Source organism: Limulus polyphemus, unplaced genomic scaffold (assembly GCF_000517525.1).
Source record: "Limulus polyphemus unplaced genomic scaffold, Limulus_polyphemus-2.1.2 Scaffold2049, whole genome shotgun sequence".
NCBI classification, from domain to species: Eukaryota; Metazoa; Arthropoda; class Merostomata; order Xiphosura; family Limulidae; genus Limulus; species Limulus polyphemus.
In genome coordinates, this window is record NW_013667659.1 from 131,192 (window position 1) to 138,891 (window position 7,700).

Consider the following 7,700-nt stretch of genomic DNA (forward strand, 5'->3'; position numbering starts at 1 on the left):
GCTCATACCAAGTGCCTTGAAACACCATTTACTAAATGTTAGTAATAATTTTCATATAGACTTAATGATTCATATCTGTATTGTGATGAGAAATTTAGAAACTTCATTATAGATATGTAAATTTAAAAAAAAGACTTCATTCTAAGCTTTATTCTGAACAGAATATACCTTTATTATTTGATATTTTTACTAGTCATGCCATTCAAGTCTTGTCTGTAAACAGTTCATGTTGGTAACAAAATTAATGACCTATTGTAAGATATCCCAGGACATTTTAAGAATACAGTTTTATGCTTAGCTATAGGTCCTTCCCACATGAAAGTAAAGTCATTAACAATGTTGTTACAGAAATTAAAAATACAAACAAAGTTTTCTTTCTCAAGTCCATCTGATTCAGTATGCAGTAGATGAAACTAACATAGCTGACATACAAGCCTGATTTACATACAAAGAATAAACAAATCACTACTATAGCATATCATGGTTCTCATTTTCTCTTCATGTCTTATTCAAAACAAGATGTTTGAGATGATTAAAAAAACTGTTTAATCTCTCCCTTTTTTTTACAGTTTAATTTTTTCTCTGAAAATATCTGTGACTTAATTACTGGTGTAAAAACCTATTAAAAATATCTGTGACTTTATTACTGGTGTAAAAACCAATTAAATTTCTCTATTACTTAGTAATTTCAAACACATCTGCGGAAAATGACCACTAGATAAATGGTATTTATGGCAGAAATCTGGTGGGAAACAAAAATAGCTAATATATTTGGCTAACTATATTTATTGCAGTATAATTAGGTAATGTCAGATTATAAGAGTTGTGAAAGAATCTTTTCTGTAATCTTGTCAGTTAATCACTAGGTCATGTGACTGAGTGTGGGGACAAAGCTACGTTTCTACTTGCAATTTGTAGCAGAGGCAAAGAATTGAATGTAGTTGCTACATTGTTAGGTATGGAATTTAAACCTGGTTGATAAATCTATAAAATTAAATTCCTCTGCATGAAACAAGAATACAAGTAACTCAAGAGGTACAGTTTGTGTGCTCTTATAGGTAAGTCCAAAATATCTCTGCTGATTTTTTATATTCTGTCAGAATTGAAAACAGAACTTTTTTTACCATCGGTGTGTCAAAAATAATTGTTTGTAGTATATATTCTGTCTCATACTGATTGATCTAACTTATCAAGTATGGGGTGAAGCAAAAGAAAGCATCAGATAAATAGTTCCTATTACTGATGGTCACATCAGCAGGCATAGTTGTGTGACTACCTAAAAAAAAGGCTAATTAAATCTTCATTTGTGTGTTTGGTTTCCTTTTTGAAGATTTCATCTCACCTAAATCATTACATCAAGAGAAACTCTTCATTTGAAACTTTCTTTTGACTCAACCTGTATCTTTTACTTTAGCCAATTTTGGGTAGTACTTTTAATAGTTTTTATAAAATAGCTTAATTTCTTTTTCCAAAACAATATTTTTCATTGTGAACAATGAATAGCATTCTAAAGGCTTGAGTAAGGTAGAAAGACTGCTATTGTATAATAGCGTTGGTCCTGTCTTTTAAGAGTTTACGTATGTCAGATATGCATAGAAACTTTGTCTTCCTTTGAAGTCTCACTATCTTGATACTTAGTGTTTCTATCAGTTTCTACTTGTCTTCCTTTGAAGTCTCACTATCTTGATACTTGGTGTTTCTATCAGTTTCTACTTGTCTTCCTTTGAAGTCTCACTATCTTGATACTTGGTGTTTCTATCAGTTTCTACTTGTCTTCCTTTGAAGTCTCACTATCTTGATACTTGGTGTTTCTATCAGTTTCTACTTGTCTTCCTTTGAAAAAGGCTATTAAAAATGAATGTACATATACATAGAATCCAAGAAAAAATTATAACTTAGATCCAAATATCTATCTTTTCTAAAAGTTTGTCTGAAATTCTGTTCATTGAATTCAAATACTGACATTAAAGTTTGTGTCCTTCTACTTTTCAGAACACTAGTAATGCCTTGTAATCTGTTATAAATTGATTCACATAAAATATAATTTTTGTTATATACCATCTTTTACATGTGATATAAAAACATTTTATGTAAGTACAGTCATGCATTAGAAGAATGTACTGAATTTTGATAATTAGAAATTGTAAATTAGCATTTGAAAGAGAAGACATTATTTGGAACTCTGAAGTGTTTGATTAGGTTTTCTTTTTAAACTTGAGATTTGGTCATTTGTTGTTTTTTGAGTTAATTAATTTAATTAAGGCTTGCAGTTTGTGGCTAAATAGTTTTATAAAGTTTGATGTATAAGAATTTTGTTTATCAAATAATGTTGTCATAGTCTTGGTAGAGAAAGTTTATACTTGACATGAGTTTGATGCTGCTGGTTGAAGGATGTTTTAAGTGTGCTTCCTGTTATGTGTGGTTGTAAAATGAATGTAGTGCTGTTTTTTAAGGTTTCTAGACTTATTCATGAAAGTTAGTTGTCAGAATGTTTGTTTTGTTATTTTACTAATGAGTAAATTACAAGAAATTTAGCTAGGTTTGTAGAAAACCCAATTTGCTCTTTTTCGTTTTTCTCTAAAATTCAGTTGTGTTTGGTTGCCTAAAATTGCCCCTAAAAATGGATAGTTGTAATAGGTTCTGTTAATGTTTAATAGCACCAAATCATTTCAACAGTCTTAATTATGGAAACTTTGTTCCAACTCAATAGTGTTATAATTTATTTGTTTAGTGGAAGTTGTAAATTAACTTGCTTATAGTGCAAAAGTTAGGAAAAAACAAAACTGTATAGTCTACCAGTACATATGTTAATATACGAGTCATCAAATAGGTTCCATAATGCTTCAGTTTACTTCTCTGATATTATTCATTTGCATAAAAGTATAGAATTTTTATGAGTTTGAATTATTTTTAATAGCCCTATAAAATTGCAGTTTAATGTGTTAAGACACCTATGTTCTAGAAGCAAAAGCTAGAAATCACATTTTTCTCTGTTTCATTACAAATATCTTTAGTTGCAGAATGTGTTGTAAATTAGCCACATTGAGGCTAAGCCTTGTTTTGCAAGTAAAAACTTCAGAAAGCAAGAATGAATTTAATTGAAATATCCATCAGTTAACAGCAACTTTTATAATGAATGTCTGAATTCAAATGAAATATTTACGTACTTGAATATAAATGTCTGACACATTTTACTGAGAACTAAGCATTTATTTAATTTCACATCATTAATGCTACATAATAAGGATGTAGAAAATTTCAAGTACAACTACATTTTGTTGTAATCTTTCCCATTTTATTCAGAACCATCAAACTTTAATGCTAGAGCCAAGAAATTAAATCAACAGCACTTTTAGGCTGACACTGTTCTTGTACAGATACATGTGGGGGAAAATAAAATCAACTGTTTTGTACAAGTATATTCTTAACATGTAAAATAAATGTATTTTACTGTTTCATCAGTTTTTGAGTAATATGAATTTATAATTACCTAAGTAACTGAGTTATTACCTAAGATTACTAACACCAGTCACAGTGATTTAAATCATATAGAATTGTCAGAATAAATCTATGCATTATATTAGAGATTCTGGCATTAAATATTTAACTGCTCTTTCAGTGTTATTTTCTAGTTTAGGTGAAATGTGTCAGATTCATACGACAATTAAATAGTATGTACTTTAATGTTACTATCTTCAATGGGGTTTCTCTTTAATTTTTAGTTGATTACATGGTTATATACATTGTTTTTTGTCAACAGGTGTTTTTTTTAGAAGGCTACCAGTAGGAATATAGAATTAATATTTTAACCAATTAAAATACTTGTTATGCCATATTTCAAAACAGTTATTACCTATATGGAGTTGAGTTTTCTAATATTCTTATTTATTACTGTAATGATTTGTGATTTTTTTTGGGGGGGGGGGGTAGGAAAAATTAAAAGTAACTGCATAAAATCATTTATTGCTCCAGAATCCAGAAATTTTAATTAACAGAGTAGACATATAAAATATATTCTTATTTTCCCATTTACATTTTGCATGTTTATCTGTCACACATTTCGATCTGAATACCAGAACTATCGTTGTAATATACAGACCCTTGATAAACGTGTGGCCCTTAAGTAATCATATGGGGTTAGCCAAATAGTAATGGCTATTAAGTCTGAAAGTAGATTATTTTCCCCTGCAAAGAAATTACTTGGGAAGGAACAAAGAAAATGTTTCTCTGAAATCTTTTAACAAAACGTTTTTCCATATTTGCAGTGGATTGAACTAACTAGTGTGGGATCCATGCAGACCTCATGCAAATATTAAGGGATAGAATCAAAACTTTGGGAAAATAGGAAAACTTAAAGGAACAAAATTATTGTCCTTTATAAACATGTCTAAGCATCTTCAGTCCAAATTACGTTTTAATGAATGTTACAATCAAACTGAAGTTTAAAGAAATTTAAATACATATAATATAGACTTATTCGAATACCGCAAACTAGTTTTAAACATTATAAAAAACCTTGTCATATAAACTATTCAAAATGTTTTTGTAAGCTCACTTCCAAATGTAAGGATTTTCAGTAATTAATCTGTTTTAATATATTGTGATAGGTTTAAGTTTTCCTTTTCATAAGACACTTTAAGAATATACGAGCACAAGTTTTAATACACTTTAAAGCAGTAGGTCAGGCCTTAGGAATTGTGTTATTTCTTGAATATAGGACACATCGATGGGAAGATGTTATTATGGAAGAATATTCACTAAGTTGTATTGGAGAATGTATCAATGAATAGCAGAATAAAACATGCAATTGAGCACATGGTGTTAATAAATCAGAGTAAGGATTGAGAACATTGTAATAAACATTAAATAGAATCTCTCATAAACTTGTATGGTGGTAATTTTTATAATCCACATTGTTTGTTTTTCATTTCACGTGAGAATTGTTTTGTAATCTCTGTTAATATTGCAGATGTGTCCTTTTATAAGTGTGTATTAGTATCAAACAGTTTATAACTTTTCACATTTTCAGAAAATATGGATAAGGCAGAAAACTTAGGAAAGCTGTAGTTAACATGATGTAATAGTTGCCAAGTTGTTGAGTTCTGTACAGAGGTTTTAATTAAAAGAATATAAAGATGCCATTGTCTTTCCTTAACAGTTCTGTCTTATAAATACTGATGATGTGGAAAGTAATTTGTTATATCTGTGTGCCGAGCATTTGATTATATTATATTACATGTATAGAATAAATTGTTTATCCAAAAAAAAGTCTTATATTAAATGTGTAAACTTTGAAATAATTCCCATCCTATATATATATATTTGTTTATTAGCTTTAACTACTGCGAGTAACAAAAAATACAACACTGGCATTAAATACAAGTTTTAGTATTTAACTCATTATTTTGGTTATATATATATCCCAAGAATATCATTTTATGATTTACAGGATATGCTATCATTTGATTTTATTTAAGAAAGCTTGTTTAATAAGTTTTCAAATATTCCAGTCTACAGTTACAAAACATCTCAGAACTTTTCATATGGTGTTACAGTTTTGAGAATTTGTTTTTAATCATGTGGGGAAAATAAAGTTTATAAGTTAAAACTTCTTAACTAAAAAATGCAAAAAGATTGTATCTTTTTTTGGTGAAATAGTTTTATTATATCCTTGCATAGCTGATGTTTAGCTTTAGAAGATAACGCTGTGCTATTTTTCTGCCTGTATTTTTGATTAGCTTATTTAAAACACGAGAGTTTCTGATTTTGATGATTATGCTAGAGTTATCTCCATATTTTCATTACATAATATAGAAGACTTGGAAAGGTAAAATGCTTTGTTTCTATCATGTATTTTGAACATGTAGATTGTGTTGATTCATAAAACTTGCTTCGAAGTACTTTGAAGAATATTCAGAAAAAGTATTATTCTGCTTTTTAGGAATTACACAATTAAAAAGAAATGTCATGATGTGTTCAAAACTCAGTGTTATAAAATATCTTACACCAACTCTTATCTCTAGCACTTTTATGGTGAATAATTACAAGTATTTTGTTACAGGCATATGATCAATTTCCAGGTCAAAATTAGCTTCTCTTTCAAATGTAACTTATTTGTAAAGGATGTATGTTATATTTCTTTAGCGAAAGGAACTTGGCTGAGTTTTATTTGTAAATATTAATTACTTTTTTGCTTTTTACCACTGAGATGTTCCTCATGTATATCAAAACTGTTTATTCTAAACTTATACTTAAAACAAAAGTTTATCAATATAAAGCTAAAATAATTCATAAACTTGAACTGTTAGTATAATAGCTTTTCTAGACGCACACACATAAACCTGTAATTTAAAATTCATCAGTTTTTTCCCATAAGGTACTGTCCACTCAATTACTACAGAACACCAAAACAAATTATGGATATCACTGAGACATTGTTTTAAAGTTTAACACCATTGATTTCAGCTGAATGTGTGTATGTATGCTCTTGGTATTGATAGATATACACAGAATAATTTTTCTCCAGGAAAAACTGCAATCTTATTCTGTGAGGATGTTGTTCTTAAACATACAGAATTTAAACCAGGCAGATAAACCTCATGTGCCTACAATTTCCTTGTGGAGTGTTTAAGCTGAACAAACTTTCTCTGCGTTTGTGTATGCTGTAGCAAAAGATAGACACTATTTATTGTATGTTCATATAAAGGGAATAGTGGTTTTAAAACGTTATACATTTACGAATGTTACATGTACTTCCATCACCAAGGCCAATGCTTGCAACAATGTCAGAAAAAACAAAGGTCGTGTATTGTCTTGTTGACGTTTTTACACTGATAAAGGATATTTGTCTTCCAGGGTAACTAGATGTGTGCCAAAATAACACATTTTACTTAAATAATTCCCAGTAACTCTTTTAAAATATTACAACCACTTCTTTAATTCAAACTGTAATATGTAAAGTACAACTTTAAAAAAAAAAAGTTAGATTGGATTTACTAATATAAATTGCATAGAAGAAAGTTTGGTGAAAAGTTGACTGTGTTGAGCATTGGACTTGGTAAAAAAAACTTAGTACATTTTTTTTCAAAATATTTTTACATAAAACAACTGTATTTGCCAGTTGTTCAAACCCAATAAAAGGATCTTTCCAGATGTTTGTTGTGTGATTGAATCAGTGAGGATACATACATGCTGGAGTTTTGTAGAAAATGATCTTTAAGTGAGTTATTTTTCTGTTCTATACCTTTATGATTTTTATCTCTTACTACATTTTCACTTCAGTTTTTTTTAATTTCATATCCATGGTTTTCAGGTTACAAAGTTTAATGATTGATGGTTTATACATTAACTAAGACAGCTTCTGATTCCTAATCATGAAAAATATAGGTAAAAGCACAATCTTATGGTATTTAGTAAATAACACGGAAATTCAATAAAAATCTGGGTTGTAGGAAATGAAGTCAACCAATTCTATTTATATTAGATGTATTAGGTCGTCAAGAAAATAATGGCGCTTTTTAGATGAAAAAAACCCGAACAACTTGTATATCAAAACAAAACATTTATTAAATGAAATAGTCTCCATTCTTATCGATGATGCTTTTCCATCTTAAAATCAGGTTTTTAACGCACTGATTGAAGAAATCACTTGGATTTGAAGCAAAAAAACATGTCGATTTCCTTTTTAACACCTTCCACAT

The 7,700-nt window shown here is 28.9% G+C and overlaps 1 long non-coding RNA gene across 1 annotated transcript in view; it reads right to left on the reverse strand.

The window, feature by feature from the left end:
- Positions 1-1,778: 1,778 nt before the first annotated feature.
- Positions 1,779-7,700, reverse strand: part of LOC111087357 — a 13,741-nt gene continuing 7,819 nt past the window's right edge. Inside the window, exon 2 of the long non-coding RNA XR_002612054.1 lies at positions 1,779-1,845. This is a non-coding gene — a long non-coding RNA (uncharacterized LOC111087357). The remainder of the gene's footprint in view (positions 1,846-7,700) is intronic.